This window comes from Schistocerca cancellata, chromosome 12 (assembly GCF_023864275.1).
Source record: "Schistocerca cancellata isolate TAMUIC-IGC-003103 chromosome 12, iqSchCanc2.1, whole genome shotgun sequence".
Lineage (NCBI taxonomy): Eukaryota > Metazoa > Arthropoda > Insecta > Orthoptera > Acrididae > Schistocerca > Schistocerca cancellata.
This window is the reverse complement of record NC_064637.1, coordinates 117,702,721-117,724,046: the sequence shown is the minus strand read 5'-3', so window position 1 is coordinate 117,724,046 and position 21,326 is coordinate 117,702,721. Positions and strand designations below refer to the sequence as shown.

Below are 21,326 nucleotides of genomic sequence, written 5' to 3'. Positions count from 1 at the left end.
TCGCAAGTCAATTAAATTCTGTACACTGTAAAGCTCCCAAAAGGAGACTACAATAATGAGATAAACTTTAACCAATAATGGATATCACAAAAAGTTTTTAACACAAAATAAAATACAAACAGATACGCCCCTTCGTGACACATTTTCAAAACAGGTGACGTCACATAGGCACGGGCTAATTCAAGTAGCAGAAGGGGGCCCACTGGACCCAGACCAGAGGCGGCTGGACCCAGACGGAGCCCACAGCAAGCAGGCGAGCTGGACAGGGTGCCGCACACACTACACTATAACACACTGGAAAAAGGTCTCAGAGCCCGTGCTACTATACAATTTCAGAGAAAAAGGGGGGGGGGGGAGAAACGGCAAACATTAATTCCTCAAACGTAAAATAACTACGATGTATAAAATGATAGCCTATTTCAGGAACATTGAAATAAAACAGTCAAGAGTGAATCAATAACTGATGCCCTTGACGTAATCCTTAAAGGGCGAGTGCGAATAGCATAATACCAAGTCAGCTTAGGAATTTGAACTACACTAGTAGGTTAACAGATGCTCACTGAAACTGGGGAGCGCATTTAAATTACCCCTTAACAGGATACTGATAAACAGTCAAGTAAGGCTACCATTTCACAGTCTACGAGTGAACAAGTAATGCAATTAGATAACACAGAACGTACAGATTCAATGTTAAGCCTGTGCTTTGAACCAACTGTAACAACGTCCACACAGCTCACTGTATCAGGAAAAATATTACAGTTTCACCATACTGGCTTATGCCGCCCGTCACTCCGAACAGCAGTAGTACCAATTAATAAACGTCGCTTGCTCGGACTGTATCACATCACAAAATCCAGATAGAGCTTTAACCAAACACAATAGCACGCGTTTACTTAAACAGCAAGACAACAGTTTCCGGTCATGGCGCCGATACTTGGGAAGCAAGGATCAGTATAATATGCGCATCAAAAACATGACAAGCAATTCTCACCAAATCTTTCATGAAATCCTTTACAGATCCAAATCAGGGACGCACGACTCGATTCGGGTAATGTGGCAGAGTCCAGCTCCCAGACTACAAGCCAGGTTCGCTCTTGCAAACGTGTCAAACACACCACAACCTGTGCGTCGTGCCCCGGCCTGCCCAACCACGCTCTCCCCAGATTCCCCAGCGCCGCGCGGCTCTCCGGCTGTCCCTCTCTAGCGCCACACGCCCGTCGCTGCCAAAAGACACGTCAAACGGCCGAGCTCAAACATCACACGATGCCGACCCGATCGATCAATCGATACGAGCCGGCACGACTCAGTCCAAAACATCACGCATTGCGGAAAGAACTAAGTGCCAATAAAATGATCATGAATGATTCCACCAGACGTGTTGAGACTGAACCTCTGCCGATGTCTCCCTTGCGCTTCGTAAGTCCGACGTTTCCCGTAAGTCGTTTGAACATTTTATACGCCTGGAGAAACTCAAGATTCACATTGCAGCGTCTCAATTACAGCCAAGGTGTCGAGATCCGCAGCTGTGAACGTGGGAAACGACGAAAAATGAGCGAGTCCTTCAGCGCAGAGTCATTTACCCGAGAGAACTAACGACGTGGCAGTTAAACTAACGACATGGCAGCTAACGGCAGGCCCTAGACAGGCGAGCAGCGCAATATATGGCCGGCTGGAGGAAGCGCTCAGTCTCCCATTATGCTGACACGTGGCTCATTTCAGTTGAGATTACACAAAGCCGTATCGCCGGAGCTCGGAGTAACGGCCGACGAATAGCCAACACGGGGGCACGTCTTTAGGAGGTATAAACAAGATTTGGGTGGTGTAAATGTCACTTCTACGTAACTCTGTGCAGAGGGAACACGGCGCGAGATATTTACGAAAGTGGCAATCTACCTTATGGGAGAAAGGAAATGGATTTTAATATCCATTGAAACAACAAATTGCGGTAACCGGACAAATTCACTCCGCATTTCAGTGCGTCTTCATCATGAGGATTTATGTCAATTAATTAATAAGGCACAGGCGCTCTAAATATACAAGTTTTGTGTACAAACTGTGGCACTGTCTTGCAGCAAAAGACAAAAATGTATGTCGATTCTATGACTGTATGGGTGAACAGTAATTTAAGGGGAGGTTCTGATCGAGAGCGATCAAAAAATGCATCTTTTTAACGCAATTTTCATACCTGAAATACAGGTTGTTTCAAAATGAACATACCGGTTTTAAGGCGTTGTAGCACTTATTACGTTCAACTTACAATTGTAAATAATACACGAAATAAAAGAGCAACTCAAACAGTTCTGTTTGTGTACCTGTGCGCAATGAGAGGAGTGTGTAATGATAAAGGGTGACTGATAAACGTGTTGAACGAGTGCGAGTCTTTCACGCATAGCCCCAAGAAATATCCCCGCGGAAAGTTTATGGGCCTTTCTTTTGCGGTGAATCGACTGTAACTGATGTTTCTTATCTTGATGTGCTACAGCTATGGCCCGTGCCTCAATGGGAAGAAGTTGAACAACACATCTTTATTTGGGAGTAAGATGGTGCGCCGCCTCGCTGGCATAACTTAATACGCGACTGGTTAAACGGTATTGTTTCCGACCGGTGGTTTGGGGGCAAGGGGCCGGTTGACACAGCATTTTATGCATGACCTCCACGTTCACACACGATCTGACGCGATCGTGTGTATATGAGCCCGCCCGGCTAGCCGTGTGGTCTAACGCACTGCTTCCCGAGCGGGAAGGCGTACCGGCCCCACGGATTAATGTTGACGTCCAGTGTGCCGGTCTGCCTGTGCATGGTCTTTAAGGCGGTTTTCCATCTGTCTCGGCAAATGCGGGCTGGTTCCCCTTATTCCGCCTCAGTTACACTGTGTTGGCGATTCCTGCGCAGACACTGTCTTCACGTACGCGTACACCATAATTACTCTACCACGCAAACATTGGGAGGGCGGAGGGCGAAAGGGGGGGGGGGGTGCTCCACAGGGGGCCGAACCGCACAGTAACCCTGGGTTCGGTGTGGGGCGGCGGTGGGGTGAGTGGACTGGTGTAGCCTGTTGTGGGGGTTGTGTACCACTGAGGGCTACGCCGTGGACGAATCCTCTCCGTCGTTTCTAGGCCCCCAGTTCAATACATACATACATTCTTACATACCGGTACATGTGTATGTGCCTCCGATACCAGCTGATCTATCCGACTTTAGAAACAGTGTTATTGCAACAGTTACTCCTGACACATTGATCAAGGTTCCGGAACAACTCGCCTATCGACTCGATGTGTGATCGGTGTCCACACTGAATAATTGTAAGAAAAACTGTTTGTGTTTCTCTTCCATTTGGTGTATTATTTATAAATGTAAGGTGAATGTAAAATGTGCTACAAAGCCTTAAAACCCGTATATTCATTTTGAAACACCTTGTATATATTACGCCTGCAAAATGATTTTTTTATGTTGTAAAAGCATTTTAGAAGTTCCGGCATGTTGAATGAAATCGTGCACCGACCAAAATATAAGCAGTTGTAGGTCCTGGATGAATTTGTGCAAGAAAAGATTCAACGAATATACGAATTTCTGTCTAACGAAGATTTACTCCAAAGACGCACCAGTGCCAATAAGCAATATGACAACGAGAGCTTCAACACATGCATTTGGAAACTGCTACCGAAACATCTTCATTTTGGGGTAAAAAAACTGTTGAAACAGCAGCATCTAAAGTGTGTTGGGAAATTCCTGTTACAAACGTCTAGGATTTGTAGACGGGAGTGAGTACATATTCCTTTGAATAGGAACCCATCTCCGGAAACTTAACCGTTTGCGTTCTACGATGGTTTCAATTCAGGTGCGTAACGCGTCACGCCTCCTGAGCTAGAAACTGAAGAGTCACCACATGGGGGTAGAGAGTGTGTACCAGAAGATGCTTCGTAGGTACAGTGTCTGTAAGAACGCTGGTGGTCGCCACATCTAGCCGCAACACGTAATGTTTAAGTACGAATACAAAAAATGTGCCTAACTAACAAATGGACGTTTCCTTATGTTTCCTTTCGAATTGTTATCTAATAATTGTACTGCGTCACACGTAAACCAATTCCTTAAGAACAAGTGGATAAGTTAAACATCTGAATTGAATTCGTCGTAGAACGGAAACGGTACGTTTTCGGACATGCGTTCCAATCCAAAATATTATGTACCCACTGCCCCCTACAAGTCCTAGAAATTGCCAACGGGAATATCCGGACACCTTGTGTATGCTGCTGTTTAAACAGTTTTTGGTCCCAAAATGAAGATATTTCGGTACCAGATTCCAATTGCACGCGTTGAAACTCTCGTTATTTTGCGTATTGGCACTGGTTCGTCTTTGAAGCAAATCTTCATTAGACAGAAATTCGCTAGTGGTTGAATCTTTTCTTGAACTAATTCATGCAGTACCTACAGCTGCCTATATTTCGCTCGGCGCACGGTCTCGTTCAACACGCTGTAACTTCTAAAACGCTTTCACATTTTATATATATTATAAAAATCAGGGATGAAAATTATGTTAAAAATTTAATTTTTTATCGGTCTCGACCAGGACCTCCCCTTAAATTACTGTTCACCCATACAATCAAAGTATCGACACAAATTTTTGCCTTGTGCTGCCAGGTTGCACACAAAAGTTGTATATCCAAAGCGTCTGTGGCTTAGTTAATTAATTAAAATAAATCCTTCTGATGAAGCTGCGCTGAAACGCGTAGTAAATGTGTTCGGTTGCAGTAATTTATTGTTTCAATGGATTTTAAAATCCATTTCCTTTCTTCTATACGATTGGTTGCAACATTCGTGAATATCTCGTACCGTATTTCCTCTGCACACAATTACGTGGAAGTGACATTTAGACCACCCGCATCTCGTTTATATTCAACGAAAGTTTTTCATGTGTTCTGAAGACCATGAACGTCGTCGGAATTGTCACAGGGAAGGGCTGCAAAAACTTGGCGACGTTGTCTGGCAGGAGACGCGTGGCCGCCGCGGAACAAGGTTCAAATGGCTCTGAGCACTATGGGACTTAAGAGCTATGGTCATCAGTCCCCTATAACTTAGAACTAATTAAACCTAACTAACCTAAGGACATCACACAACACCCAGTCATCACGAGGCAGAGAAAATCCCTGACCCCGCCGGGAATCGAACCCGGGCGCGGGAAGCGAGAACGCTACCGTTCGACCACGAGCTGCGGACGCGGAACAAGGAATGTCTCAGTTTGTTATAAGGAAGAAACCGGACTGGGAAAAGCAGAGCATGTCTGATGAAGAGGAAGCAGGCCTGTGTGGTCCTCGGCTAGCAGATTAACCGTATTTCTTGAAACATCGTTTCTTGGTTACTCCAAACTTCAAATGTGTTTTTCTCGAAACAAAATTACAGTGCGCGAATCTCTCTAGACCCCTCGACAGATTAACCGATCAATTAGATTTTCTTAAAATGAAAGATAATTAAATTTAGAGGGCCTTAGCGAGAGCTATTTTTAAATCGAATTTTAAATATTTTTCTTTAAACATTGGAACTTAAAAAAACATGCCAAGAAACTGACACGTTTTTCATATGGCTGCCATATTTTTACGTATTTTTCAAGACCCCATAGTTATGGCACTTCGGATTCATTCTAATTTAAGAATTTTCGATTTTTATGCGTTTCACAAATAGCTAAGAGAACTCGGCCATTTTTTTACGTCTCGACCAGAACCCCCCATTAAATAACCTAAAATGTTAGCATTAAAACGATTCTAATCAGTTAAATGGGCGAACTTATTTCAGACGTGGCTGCAGCTTTGCCATGTCAAGAAGGCTAAATTATGATTTTGTGAAATAATTAACACTAGTTTACTGTCAGATGGCGGAAATAATGTAGTATTAGAACAAGTAAATATGCTTTTTTTTATATTAAGGGAGCTGAAACCAATGACTGTATGGACGACTAAATAAACAGTAGGGGCTAAAACAAGTTGGGGTAATAGGGGCATTGCCCTCAAGTCGAGGAGTCCTCTGCAGCGAAAACAAAGAAATGAAGAAAAATTAAAATTCATTTCTCTATCGTTCTCTTCATAGAACGCATGTCCATCAGACCAAAACTAAGTACTCTACACATCTAGGCTTCTTTAACGGTTGGCGGACATTCTCTACTGGTCTTAGGTATTTCGATAACAGGACGTGGAAAAGCGATCACAGGAGCATAAAGACAACAGTCAAGGAAATGGCTCTGAGCACTATGGGACTTAACATATATGGTCATCAGTCCCCTAGAACTTACAACTACTTAAACCTAACTAACCTAAGGACAGCACACAACACCCAGTCATCACGAGGTAGAGAAAATCCCTGACCCGCCGGGAATCGAACCCGGGAACCCGGGCGTGGGAAGCGAGAACGCTACCGCACGACCACGAGCTGCGGACAACAGTCAAGGAAGGAAGTGGATAAATCAGCTGCGACGGGACACGCCTTGTGGTAGGAAACCACAGCGTTCCATCTGATAAGACTCAGGCTCTGGCAAGCACAAGCAGATACTGCACAGTAGGTTGAACGGACGCGAGACAGAGGCTGCTACTCAAGCAAACAGTTTTATTCGGAAACAGGAATGCGCGAAACTCAGTGATGGCTGGTTTTTGGTTACGAAGAGGAACTGCACCAATCTCGGTTACATCTGCAACCTGTTTGGCCACGGCGTACTATGGTAGTAGGATTCACAAATTTGATCTGCGAGTACCTTCAAGGTAATGCTCAACGCTTTGGCCTAGGAAACAGGCGCCGTCAACGAACTCTAGACTCATTGATTTTCTCAAGACTCTGATAAGCGTAATTCTTACAATTAAGAAATGTGGCGAGCGAAGTGCCTTAAAAAATTAAATTCTTGTCCTTCTATATGTTTTTAGTAATTCAATGCAAAGTACTTGAAAAACAATCAAGAGCGCATCACATGTCATAAATCTGAATCTAAGGACGTCGCAGTTGCGTATGATCTGTGAGGAACTGCTCTATTAGAAACAGATTACTTGACGATTTCACAAATTACTGGGCGATTTTTTTTATTCTTCTGGGCCCGCTGCGTAGAAGATGTCTCTCAACGACAGTGTATAATTATATTTTTATAATTCGAAGTACGCTGCTAAGTGATTGCTTTTATTTTACAATAGGCTAATTTCGGTTGAACTGTCATCAGATTCGCCGGCCGCGGTGGCCATGCGGTTCTGGCGCTGCAGTCCGGAACCGCGGGACTGCTACGGTCGCAGGTTCGAATCCTGCCTCGGGTATGGGTGTGTGTGATGTCCTTAGGTTAGTTAGGTTTAAGTAGTTCTAAGTTCTAGGGGACTTATGACCTAAGATGTTGAGTCCCATAGTGCTCAGAGCCATTTGAACCATTTGAATCTGTCATCAGATTATATCTGATGGTTTTGACGTTCACGCGATATCGGTAGTTCTCTATTTGCTTGTTAGTTACGTTCCGTTGGCGTTATTGTAGTAATAATAGTTAGTTACCACCTTATCTAACTTATTACTTTATGTAGTTCTCAGATTATATTCTGTATATCGGGATTTTCTTAACACCTTGTTTACAGATAAATAAAAATACAACAAAGGCAAGTCTTCCGTTCTAGACTGTATGCCAATTAGGTTCCTTTCAGAGTTTGCTGATGCAGTAGCTCCATACTTGGCTATAATATACAACTGCTCGCTTGTAGAAAGATCCGTTGGGAAGAACACACAGAAAATGTAATGGGGTAGGCGAACACTAGATTACATTTATATTGGCAGAACACTAAAGAACATGCAACAGAACTACTAAAGCGACTTTCTACACTACGCTTGTCCGTCCTTTATTGGCGTATTGCTGCGCGGTGTGGGATCCTTACCAGTTCAAGAGTGGAATAATAGAGAATTATTGCGAAGGTGGTTCGATGAACCCTCTGCCAGGCACTTAAGCGTGAGTTGCAGAGTAACCATTTAGATCAGATATAGAATATCGTTGTGTTGTCTGTCAAACAAGCTGTCACGAAGTTACAGGTATAAAGAATATAATCTCAGACTCCATGAAGTAACACCAACGGAACGTAACTAGCAAACAAATTGACAGTGTCAGAATCATCGATATCGCTTTACCGTCCGACATACCCTGATGATGGCAATTCAGCTGAAATAGGCCTACTGAAAAATGAAAGCAATCAGCGTACTTGGAATCATAAAATATAATTATACTTGAGGGAAATTCTGACATCTGTGAAATACAGGGAGTACATGCCATAGACTTTAGGGGTTTATTGTTCACATAAAAACGTTACGAAATGTTCATATGAACACGGATCCGAAAATCCTTCTTTATGAAGATATGAAAGGAATTTCCCATAGTGACTTCTGACTTGTAATTTACCTCAAACCTGCATTTTCACTCACTTTTTTGTTTACAGTTGGTCTCGGCATTTGTTTACTTGTCTGATTGGCCTCTGTTCAGTTTTAGAGGAACTTCCATTACAATACATCCCGACAGTGTATTGAGTTTCTGAAATGATGAGTATGCACTACATCTACGGCCCAGCAGATGGGAATGCGGACAAACACGTAGATTTGGGTGCTATACGTTGCCCTGGGAGGCAGTTACGTTGGCAAGAAAGTTTGTACGACTCTACCACCGGTTGCGAGAGACAGGCTCATTTGAGGAGAGAATTGCAGATGGTGGGAGACCATGCGATGTACGAACGCCTGAGACTGAAGAACGGGTTCTTCGTGCTGTGGGTGGTACTCCATCAACTAGTGCATGGAGAGTGTGGTGTACCAACTATCGATGCGCCTTTATTTATCCTGAGTGGTTTAATCGAAATTCACTAACAGCCCTTACGAACTTGGATGCGCCTAGTTAGAGCTATCGATCCGAGTGGACGCTACACAAAGGGGCCTGGTAATTTGTTAACTATCTCAGTTAACTAGCCCTCGATACTCTCTCCAATTGTCTGACTTCGTATTCAGCCTGAGAAGAAACCAGAACTACCGCGACTGCTAAAAATTTCCGCTTCCCAGAACCTGTATCTCTTTTAACGAATAAACAGTCTGTCACTTTGACGTAAATATTTTGACACTCAATAAGGAATGTTCCTTCTCAATATAAGACTTCCACCAACCAAACACATTAATAAATTCACTCCATAAAGTCCACAGTTAACCACAAGTCAACAATTTCAGTAAATCAGTAGCGGTATAAGCGATTCTTCTTATTATTATTGCATATACCAGCGGATAAATACTACTGTCGGAGCACAAAAAACGCGAATATGTTCCTGTTTATTTATTAGTCTCCTACTTTCCTCGACACTTGTAAAATTTTCTCAAAAATTTTGGCATGTGAACATTGTTGCACTATTTTTAACATGCAACTCACTTCAAACTCCCACAAGCTCCCCCAACTGTAACTCACTCACACCCACCAGTCCATCGCTGTAAGTCACTCACACCCATCCACTCCCACTTGCCCATTCTCCCTCACTCATTCAGCCCAACTCGTCTTCTGCGTCACAGCCAGCGTTTCCTTCGTTCTGTCCTTTCACTGTCACAGTGTCCCTGTTGCTCTCTCTCGCTGCCACTGCCCGTCCCACTTCTGCTGTCTCTTCTTACTGTCACTATCTCTTTCTTCTTCGTTGTCATTGTCGTACACTCTGTCCCTCATTATCACTGACTCTCGCCCACTTCCACTTTCTGCTTCTCTTTATTGCTCTCCCACTGGCAGTGTTTCCTTTACTATTGTGCCGTTGTCTGCTCTGTTCCATCGCCATTGTGTCCCTCTCTTTCTCTCACACAGCAATTGCCTCCTTCGCTCTTTCTGTAACACAACCACTGTCTACTGTCTTCCATTATTTATTACTTTTCCATCGCTTTGCCACGGCCACTGTCTTCTTCTCTCTGAGCACAAAAAAGCGCTGGTATGTTTGCATACCAAAATTTTTGGAAAAATTTTTAAGGGTCCTACGGCAGCTGTGCCCCACTTTTCAGTTATAATCGTTTAAAATAAACGGAAACATTCTCACATTTTTTCTGCTCCGATAGGAGCATTTTTCCGCTGGTTCCTTTCTTTACCCTACTGCAGCAGGGCATGTCACTCATACGAAAAAAAAATGCATTGCTCAGTATAATTTAGATACTTGACTGACGTGAAATTGAAATCACGCAAAACTAATTTGACGCCTCATAACGAATTTTACGTGAACAGAAATTTTGCATGTGCTTCAGTGCTACGACATGTGGTTCCCAGATGATAACGGAAACACTTTACAGCATATTTCTCCGTGCTACGTCTCTTTATAAACTACTGTGCGATTTCGCCACACATTGGATTTTAAGTGCGTATTTTCCATGTACAAGTAGGATAAATTTTGAACTTCTGTATCTTGGAAACGGTGAAAGATATGATGAAAACTTTTAATATTGTTCGAGAACGGGATCTTAGAAATACATGGTAAAAACGACTGCCATTTGCTGTGCATCGCCTTGTCTGCGTTCTCGGATGAGTAATAACAAGCCATTTTTGTGGTGTTTTCCGAGGATCCGCACATGAACTAACGGTGCCTCCAAACGTCTCATGAAGCTCACCGTAGACGACATCAAATGCAAAAAGAACCAACCGATTTGCTCCATTCGCCTAAGCGGGGAGAAGTTAGTAATATTCGTAGTTTGACCCTATAGTGTAGGATAGTGACACTAAAACAATCCTTTTGTTGGGTATACAAATGGTCCCCACCACAAGGGCTATCCAAAACAATTGAGACTACCTTTCTGTCACCAATAGAACCGGAGCTATGAGCACCGGAAAGTCCCATTTTTATTCACGGCGATTTTTAACAGATTGGGTAGCAATCTGTTGCATTCAAGTAGGTTATTGTTGTTGTTGTTGTGGTCTTCAATCCTGACACTGGTTTGATACAGCTCTCCATGCTACTCTGTCCTGTGCCAGCTTCATCTCCCAGTACCTACTGCAACCTACATCCTTCTGAATATGCTTAGTGTATTCATCTCTTGGTCTCCCTCTACGATTTTTACCCTCCACGCTGCCCTCCAATACTAAATTGATGATCCTATGATGCCTCAGAACATGTCCTACCAACCGACCCCTTCTTCTAGTCAAGTTGTGCCACAAACTCCTCTTCTCCCCGATTCTATTCAATACCTCCTCATTAGTTACGTGATCTACCCATCTAATCTTCAGCATTCTTCTGTAGCACCACATTTCGAAAGCTTCTATTCTTTTCTTGTCCAAACTATTTATCATTCATGTTTCACTTCCATACATGGCTACACTCCATACAAATACTTTCAGAAACGACTTCCTGACACTTAAATCTATACTCGATATTAACCATTTCTCGCGCCATAATTCCATAACTTTCAGTAATATTTCGCTTCAAATTGAAATCAAGTAAATTTAGTGTGGGGTGTACAGCGAATACCAGACATCTTTCTTAACAAGACAATACGTGACTGGGTTTTTAACAATATTTTCAAATATTTTGAGACGACCACTGGCGCAGACGGACGTTCCTCGACCACCGCTGCATAATTGTCGCTGTCAGTGACAAGATCGAGTAATTACATCATTCTCAAACAGTTTTAAGCCATGTAATACACAGAAAAGCCCCCACCGCGGGTAGTTCCTCAGCCTCCACACTAACTGTCTAAAAACTTGCGGATTAGAGCGCCTGTTCTATTATTAAAAACAGCTTATAGCGTTGGACATAAGCGATCCGTCGCATGAGAACGAGTATGGAAGGCACTTATCACATGACGAACTGGAACATTCTTCATGAGAATCTCGTGTACAGCCGGCCGATGTGGCCGAGCGGTTCTCGGCGCTTCAGTCTGGAACCGCGCGACCGCTACGGTCGCAGGTTCGAATCCTGCCTCGGGCATGGATGTGTGTGATGTCCTTAGGTTAGTTAGGTTTAAGTAGTTCTAAGTCTAGGGGACTGATGACCTCAGATGTTAAGTTCAATATTGCTTAGAGCCATTTGAACCACTCTCGTGTACCCGTACCACCTTCAACAAGAACAAGGATTAAATGAGGCAACTTTCAGCCAAGAATAACGTTATGTACACGCACGTTAGCAGCGGACTTGTCCTTAGCGTTACTGACACGTGATCACGGGGCCCCGGGTTCGATTCCGGACGTGAAAAAAAAAAGAAAGAGAGACCTGCACCCAGAACTGGTATTCCGACCAAGTATTAGGTGGTGCATAAATTCCTAAAGCGTTCCTTCTGCATGTTGGTTTTCCGGTTGCTATGGGTTTAGTTATCGATTTCATTGTTTTTTATTTGTAGTTCACTGTTGCTATTTGAGTTTACATATTGCCATTTTGTCATTTAGAGATAATGAGTGGACTGTGGATGCTAGAAAATGGAGTGCCAAATAGAGAAACCGGAACGTTTCCGACGTATTCTTCTGTTCGACTTCAGTAGAGGGGTGACAGCCGCGGATGCAGCCAGGAACATTTGCACAGTGTATGGGGATAATGTCATTGGACAGAGCACGGTAAGAAAATACATTTTTCGTTTTAAGGAGGATCGTTTTGGCATTAATGACTCTCCACGTTCAAGAAGACCGGAATTTGATGAAGATCGTTTAAACTCATTAATCCACAATGATGCATGTCATTGTACTCGATAACTGACAAACATGATGGATTGTGATCCACCATCGTGCGACATTTTCATGGGAAAGGTTCAAAAACCGGGTGACAGGTACCGCATATTCTGAGCCAAAATCACAAAAATCAGCGGGTTGCCGTATGTGCATCTGTGCTTGCTCTTCGTCAACTGGCTCATGAATAACACCGACCGTTCCCATACTGTATCGTTACTGGCGACGAGAAATTGTGTCTTTATGCTGATATAAAGAAGAAAAAGTAAAGGTTGAACCCAAGCAAAGCATCAATTCCCATTACAAAGAACTGCGCCCATCCACAGAAGATAATGTTATGTAACAGCGACTGTGTGGTGTACAACGAAGTGCTTCCCCACGCTGTAGCCATCTCTGCCGACATTTATTGTCAACAAGTGAGACGTCTTACAGAAGCAATCCAAGACTAACGACGAAGAAGACAGCGCGAAGCGATGGTACTCCACGATAACACTACTCCACGATAACGCTAGATCGACAAAAAACATTATACAGTAGTTAGGAAGTCATTCCGCACGCACCTTATTCGCCTGATCTTGTGCCGTCAGATTCTCACCTTTTCCGCTCTCTATCGAACAACCTTCAAGGAACTTCCTTTCCGGATGAACATGCGCTCCGAACATGGCTGGACGAATACTTCGCCTCAAAACAACTTGATTTCTACAGTCGTGGAATCGGAAAGTTACCCCAGCGTTTGTAGGCTGTTATAAACAGTGAGGAAAAATATATTATTGATGACTAAAGTCGCTGTTATGTTTATCTGTTGTGTTTACTAATGGAAAACGATACGAACTTACGCTATTCACTGATGAGGCTAGCTTTTCACGTGATTGGATCTTCAGTTATCGTAACAATCATGTCTGAGCTTATGAAAACGCCCATGAAAAGCGAAAAGAGTGTCATCAACAGAGGCTCAATGTCAGCATGTGGAGTGTAGTCATCCATCATCTCAGTGGCCCTTACTGTTTCCGGCAAAGCGTGACGTCTTTGACCACCGCCGAGTTTTCGACAGGTGAACACGCCGGAATTTTCAGAATACAAACGCAACGAGGGAGCGAAGTGCAACGAAATTTATATCCTCAGAAAGACAACACTCACCGTAAGAACTAACGCCACCACACAACAAAAGACGACCTACATCAGAAGTTGTCGCTCTGTTGTTTGACCAGGAAGAGAGCCTGATTACAAGCAGAATTTATAAGATCCTTTACCAGTTTAAACAACGGCCTTGCCGCAGTGGATACACCGGTTCCCGTCAGCTCACCGAAGTTAAGTGCTGTCGGGCGTGGCTGGCACTTGGATGGGTGACCATCCGGGCCGCCATGCGCTGTTGCCATTTTTCGGGGTGCACTCAGCCTCGTGATGCCATTGAGGAGCTACTCGACATAATAGTTGCGGCTCCGGTCTAAGAAAACTATCATAACGACCGGGAGAGCGGTGTGCTGACCACACGCCCCTCCTATCCGCATCATCTGAGGATGACACGGCGGTCGGATGGTCCCAATGGGCCACTTGTGGCCTGAAGACGGAGCGCATTACTAGTTTAAGCTCAACTACTGCCTTACTAACACTATCCCAGCAGCTGGAACTGGACAGAAATGGATGTAAGTTACGTATCTTAGGCTGGTTCAGTTTGCTATATAATTTGCTTTTCTATATTCGGAGTTTAGTGGTTGCTAATATCACATGATTTGAATCAAATTCTTTGCACTGTCATGACCATTCACTGGGGAATCTATAACTTTAATTATGTACGTGGTAAAAAACACACTGACGGAAAAAAATCGCAACATCAAGAAGAAATAATGCGACATAAACGAAATTTGCTAGGCGTGTTTCTACATCTGAAAGATGACGCCTATTGAAATTTCGCACAAGAGTGGCGCTAATAGTGGCGCAATGAGGATGCAAATCATGTTGGCTTTAGATATACGTTTGATGGTAGTGAGCGTTAGTTAGCTTTGAGGTTGGACGTGATGAGTTGATGTCAGTCAAGAATGCCTTTAAAGCGACAAAGACCCCTTTATCGATACCCCACCGAGATAAACGAGGTAGTGTAATAGGGCTTTAAGAAGCTGGATGCTCCTCCTTCGATATTGCGGAAAGATTTACCAGGATACAACCACTGTACATGATTGATTGCAGCGGTGGTCAGGAGAATGTACGGTCGCAAGAAGACTGGACTTCGAGGGATGACCATCGTCTCTGGAGTAAGGCTCTGGCGTATCGTACTGCATCTGCAGCAGCAATTTGACCGGCAGTTGGCACCTCACTGACACAGCGAAGTGTTACAGATCGGTTACTTTAAGGACAGCTCCGAGCCAGAGGACACCCTGTAGCGTGCATTCCACTGACCCTAAACCATTGCCATTTGCGATTTCACTGGTGTCAAGCGAGAGCCCATTGGAGGGCAGGCTGGAGGTCTGTTTTGTTTTCTGATGTAAGCTGGTTCTGCCTCGGAGCCAGTGACAGGGGTCTGTTGATTAGAAAGAAGGCACTTGAGGGCCTGAAACCAACATGTCTTCGTGCCAGACACATTGGACCTACAATTCGAGTTACGGTCTCGGGTACGATTTCGTGTAACAGCAGGAGCACTATCGTGGTTTTCCCATGCTCCGTTATTGCAGATTTGAACGTCAGTCTGGTAATTCGGCCTGTTGTGTTGCCATTCATGAACAGTACTCCAGGGAGTGTTTTCCAACAGGATGACGCCCGTCCACATACCGCTGTTGTAACCCAACATGTTTTACAGAGTGTCGATATGTTGCCTCGGCCTGCTCGATCACCAGATCTGTCTCCAAGCGAACACATCATCGGACAACTCCAACGCCACCCACAACCAACATTAACCCTCCCTGTAGTGACCGACCAAGTTCAGGGCATCGAACCCCATCTTACAAACTGACATCCGATACCTGTACAACACAATGAATGCACATTTGCATGCTTGCGCTCTACATTGAGGCAGTTACACCGATTAATAATGTACCGTCATTTTACATTTGCAATGGTTTATCTCACGCTTGCGTTTAATCACTTAAATGGTATCTAGACAAATGTATTACCGAAATTTCATTACTCTACATTAATTACTTTTTTGGTGTTGCGACTTTTTCCATCAGAGTGCTTAAGCTGACAAACTCTGGGAGGATGCACGGGACACCAAAACAAACATTTTTCTCTAATGTCACAATTGCCAATGAACTTTTTTTAATCCAGTAGAGGACGTAAATCGCTCTCAACACGCGTGCAATTACGCGTAACATGGGAAAGAATCAGACGAATGTAAGAAATGTCCTTGATGAGCAATTGATAATACATTTCATGTACAGTCTATGCGCAACCTGGAACTAGATGATTATCCACTGAGATCACAGTCTTCACAGTGGTGTCGAGAAGAGTGTCGGATGCATCCTATATACCTGCTCTCTGTGCTGTTTATACAGGCTGAAAACTATTTAAACCGACAAGCTCTGGGAGGTTGTAGGGGACATCAAAACAAATATTTTTCCCTAATTCATTTTTTCCTATGAGGAGTATTAAAACCGGCGGAGGTCGTATTATGCTCTTCAGTTGTTGGAGGCCGTATTACGATCTTCAGTTGTTAGAGGGCGTATTACTCTCTTCAGTTGTAGGCAACTGCTGTCCACCAGTGTAGTAGTGTATTGTCTCTGTTTACTAATGGAGCGATTCACCTGAAGTGAGTACACTGATATGGTTGGTGAGTGCTACGTAGCGCACCACAACGGACTAGCTGCACAGCTGGTTTATCAACAACAATATCCTAATCGCCGTATCGCGCACCATATGACCTTTGCTGCTGTGTACCAACGTCTGCCTGAGACCGGGTCATTTAGCAGATTACCTGGACAGGGACGTCGTCGCACGGTAAGAACGCTGCAATTTGAGGAAGCTGTCTTGCAGCATGTGGAGCGGGATCCTTCAATCAGCACTCGTGCAATTGCACGTAACATGGGGACGAATCGGACAAATGTGAGAACAGTCCTTGGAGAACAATTGTTACGTCCATTTCACTTACAGCGTGTCCACAACCTGGAACCAGTTGATTATCCATCCAGAGCACAGTTTTTGCAGTGGTACCTGGAACAGTGTGAAATTCATCCTACATTTCCATCCTCTGTGTTGTTTACCGATGAAACAACGTTCGGGCGTGATGGAGTCTTCAACATGCACAATTCGCATGTTTGGAGTGAGGACAACCCACGTGCCACACTTACTAGCGCCCATCAAGTACAGTTCTTCGTTAATGTGTGGTTCTGTGTTGTCGGGGACTGTTTAATTGGACCGTATCTGCTACCTAGGCCATTAAATGGCCGGCACTATTACGATTTTCTCGCCAGAGCATTGCCAGAATTGCTGGAAGACGTCCCGCTCCCTACAAGACAACGCATGTGGTTCCAACATGACGGGGCGCCGGAACATTGCAGTCGTCGTGTGCGTCGATTCCTGGACCGAAGGTTCCCAGAAACCCTGATTGGTGGAGGTGGTCCTGTACCATGGCCTGCTCGATCCCCAGATATGTCCCCTATGGACTTTTTTGTGTGGGGAGAGATGTGCAACCTTGTTTACGGAACTCCTGTTGCATCAGAAGAGGATCTGTTTGCCCGGATAGTAGCAGCAGCAGGAACAATTCAGGATACTCCTGGGGTTTTTGCCCCTGTCAGACAGAACATGAATCGACGGTGTAACCTTTTTGAAAATCTGCTGTACTTGAAATTGGGTTGTGTTAATGTGTTGTCTCTTGGTCATAAAAAATGGAAAAGTGTTTGTTGGTTTAATTAATTTGCCGCCAGAGAAATCTTCCTCTACCGGTTTAAATACTCCTCATAGGAAAAAATGACATTAGGGAAAAATATTTGTTTTGTTGTCCCCTACAACCTCCTAGAGTTTGTCGGTTTAAATACTTTTCACCCTGTAGATGAAGCAGCGTTCGGGCGGGATGGGGGTCATCAGCGTCAACAAATGGCGCGGTTTGAGTGAGATTATTCCACATGCCACGTTTATTCGCACTCGTCAGTTGCGGTTCTACGTGAATGTGTGGGCAGATGTTGTTGGTGACTATTTAACTGGTCCGTATCTCCTACCTAGACCGTTAAATGACAGGCATTATTACAATTTTCTCGCCAGAGTTGCTGGATGACGTGCCACTCGCTACAAGACAGCGCATGTGGTTGCAACATGGCGGGGCGTCGGCATATTTCAGTCGTCTTCTATGTCGGTTCTTGAACCGACAGTTTCCGAAAAGTGGATTGGCAGACGTAGTCCTGTACCGTGGCGTACTCAAGTCCCTGATCTGAAGCGTCTGGACTCTTCTGAGTGAAGAGATATGTAACCTTGTTTAGAAAACCGCTGTTGAATCAGAAGGGTATCTGGTTGCCCGACTAGTAACAGCAGCAATGGGAATCAAGGGCACTCCCGCAGTTCAAATGACTCTGAGCACTATGGGACTTAACATCTGAGGTCATCAGTCCCCCAGAACTTAGAACTACTTAAACCTAACTAACCTAATGACATTACACACATTCATGCCCGAGGCAGGATTCGAACCTGCGACCGTAGCGGTCGCGCGGTTCCAGACTGTAGCGCCTAGAACCGCACGGCCACTCCGGCCGGCACACTCCCACAGTCTTTGATGTGTTAGACAAAACGTGACCCACCGGTGTAACCTCTGTTTACAAGTCAGTGGGGGCAGTTTTGAACCTCTGATCTGAAGTACTTGTGTTAATGTTGCTGTCTTTTGGTAGGCCTATTAAAGACACTGGTAAAACTTCTACGTCTAGTTTCTCGAGAATTTTTGAGAGATCCATAGAAGTCCTTCTCAAATTGATATTTGAGTTCTGAACTTCACGTACCACAAACAGATATATACGTATATAAAAAAACAAGAATCCTATTGCCGCTAGGTTACCAAGGAAAGATGTGGTCTACTAGACAGCGGTGAGACGAAACGCGCAGCTTTCAAGACGCTGCGCGGCCAGCAGGGGTGCCCACAAGTGTCGCCGTGTATGCAGGTCGCGGTACCGCTGCTCGCTGGAGAAAGTAGACTGGACTCCAGTCTAGCGTACCCGCGCCCTCTGGCAACGTTTGCTTGATGCACAAACACATCACAACAACGACGTAAACTTCGTGTGCGTCAAAGGGCATTCATGCATCACTGGAAACGAAATAGACGGAAGATATGCCGAAGAAAGTAATCCTCGAGCCATATTTCGAGGAGTTACACTCCCATGGAGGGACTATACGGAAAATACGCCAACAAGCACTGGACGAATGGATCTGGAAGCGAACAATAACCCAAACAAAAATTTTAATCTCCGCATTCAGCCGCAACTGCCGAATGAGTCAGAATGAGTAAACAGCACCAGAGCTCCATAATACGAATGCGGTTACGAGATGGATGTCACCCTAGTCATCTCTACAGGGTGAAAATTATTTAAACCGACCAACTCTGGGAGATTACACGAGACACCAAAACAAATATTTTTCTCTAATGTCATATTTACCTGTGAGGATTTTTTAAACAAGCAGAGGCAGATTTCTCTGGAAAGAAAAGTAATTAAGCTGACAAGCTCTGAGAGATTGCATGGGACAGTGAAAACAGTGTTTTCCAGTGAGGACAAAAAGTAACAGAAACAAGTATTAGGCTTACCTTAAAGTAAGGACATACTTTGGACGATCTTCGTGGCTCTGTAGTAGACCGCATGCCTGCCACCTGTGAAGTACATTGCTTGTAATCAGAAGGTTCGTCTTCTGATGTTTCTTCTTTTACTCGTATCTTATAACCCGACTTTGGCTACGAAGCTCTAAGGACACTCACTGAATGTGTGCTGTTTCCAGCTTCAGTGTAGAAATCTCAGTAAACAAAATGAACAGTAACCCACAGAAACTTTCATTGATGATGTCATCAACAGATGCCTCAAGGCACTAGTTTGCTGTAAATGTAAGTAATTGCTTGCAATAAAATTATTTTATTGATACCCATAATTTTATTCTTGAAGATGATTTATAAACTTAGGCTATACCTACTTAGTACTTGCAAATAATTTAATTAAATATCAGAGATTGATACAAATTTTTGGATATTGTTACCTTTGCTATATGTCTAGTATCGCATCAATAAAATAGAAGCCTAATGAAAAATAATTATTTAAAGAACTTTTTCAATATAACACGTTTTAAAACGGACTGAAAAGCGTAAAATAATTTCTCCTGTCACCATGCTGATTCCTAATCCACATAGAGATAGCCCCGAAAATTTGAGCTTGTGAATTATGAATAGCTGTGACAATACTTGTAAAATTACAAAAGGAAAAGTGGTGTGCATACAGTAGATAAATGATGCATGAATAGTTCACGCAAGTCACTATCAGTTTTATTGAACTGCAAATGCCGGCCGGAGTGGCCGAGCGATTCTAGGCGCTTCAGTCTGGAACCGCGCGACCGCTACGGTCGCAGGTTCGAATCCTGCCTAGGCCATGGATGTGTGTGATGTCCTTAGGTTAGTTAGGTTTAAGTAGTTCTAAGTTCTAGGGGACTGATGATCTCAGATGTTAATCCCCATAGTGCTCGGAGTCATTTGAACCATTTTGAACTGCAAATGCCGGCCGGGGTGACCGAGCGGTTCTCGGCGCTTCAGTCTGGAACCACGCGATCGCTGCGGTCGCAGGTTCGAATCCTGCCTAGGGCATGGATGTGTGTGATGTCTTTAGGTTAATTAGGTTTAAGTAGTTCTAAGTTCTAGGGGACTGATGACCTCAGTAGTTAAGTCCCATAGTGCTCAGAGCCATTTGAACCTTTTTTGAACTGCAAATGATATGAACAGCTGCATGAGTTTTCTCAACAAAGGCGTCACTCTATACACGTCTAACGCGTGCGTCCCACATCTTTCCTTCTAAATTTTTCAAATACTGTCATAGCTATTAAAAATTCATAAGCATAAATTTTCAAGACTATCTGTATGGGACTAGGAGAAATTATTTTATACTTTTTTATCTGTTTTTAAAAAGTTTTGTGTTAGAGTTTGTAAGTCAATAATTGATTTCTGCTTTTTAGTCTTGTGTATGGGAAATTTTTCAGTCACTTTCAAACATTTTCATAATATTACAACAGAGACATGTGCCAAATTCCAGGTTTATTTCAGTTTTTTTTTTCGGCTAAGTGAACTCCTTTTCTCCTACGTATATTTCGCAGAAAGACGGCGAAGGTAAAAATTAGAGAGATTCGAACTAGCACGGGAACTTACCAGGAATCGTTCTTACCGCGAAACATTCGTAACTGGAACAGGAAACAGGGCAAACAGCAGTGGTAATCCCTGCCACGCACCAGGCACGAAACGAGTATACATCGCATTGGCATCCAGCTGCGAGCCGTGTTGAAAGTTTCAAGTCCATAGCTTATCGGGAAGTTACATTATGTGATCAAAGCATCTGTACACCCCCAAAACATACGCTTTTATATTAGGTGCATTGTGCTGCCACCTACTGCCAGGTACTCAATATCAGGGATCTTAGTAGTCATTAAACATTGTGAGAGAGCAGAATGGGACACGTCTGTACGCGCGATTTCCACTCTCCTAAACATCCCTAGGTCCACTGTTTTCGATGTGATAGTGAAGAAGAAACGT

General features: G+C 43.8%; 1 protein-coding gene and 1 pseudogene across 2 annotated transcripts in view; both read left to right on the top strand.

Annotated features, from left to right (window-relative positions):
* LOC126109413 (angiotensin-converting enzyme-like) overlaps positions 1-21,326 on the top strand; it is a 312,642-nt gene that overhangs the window by 72,116 nt on the left and 219,200 nt on the right. The window lies entirely within an intron of this gene.
* On the top strand, positions 13,901-14,018 carry LOC126109988 (5S ribosomal RNA; annotated as a pseudogene).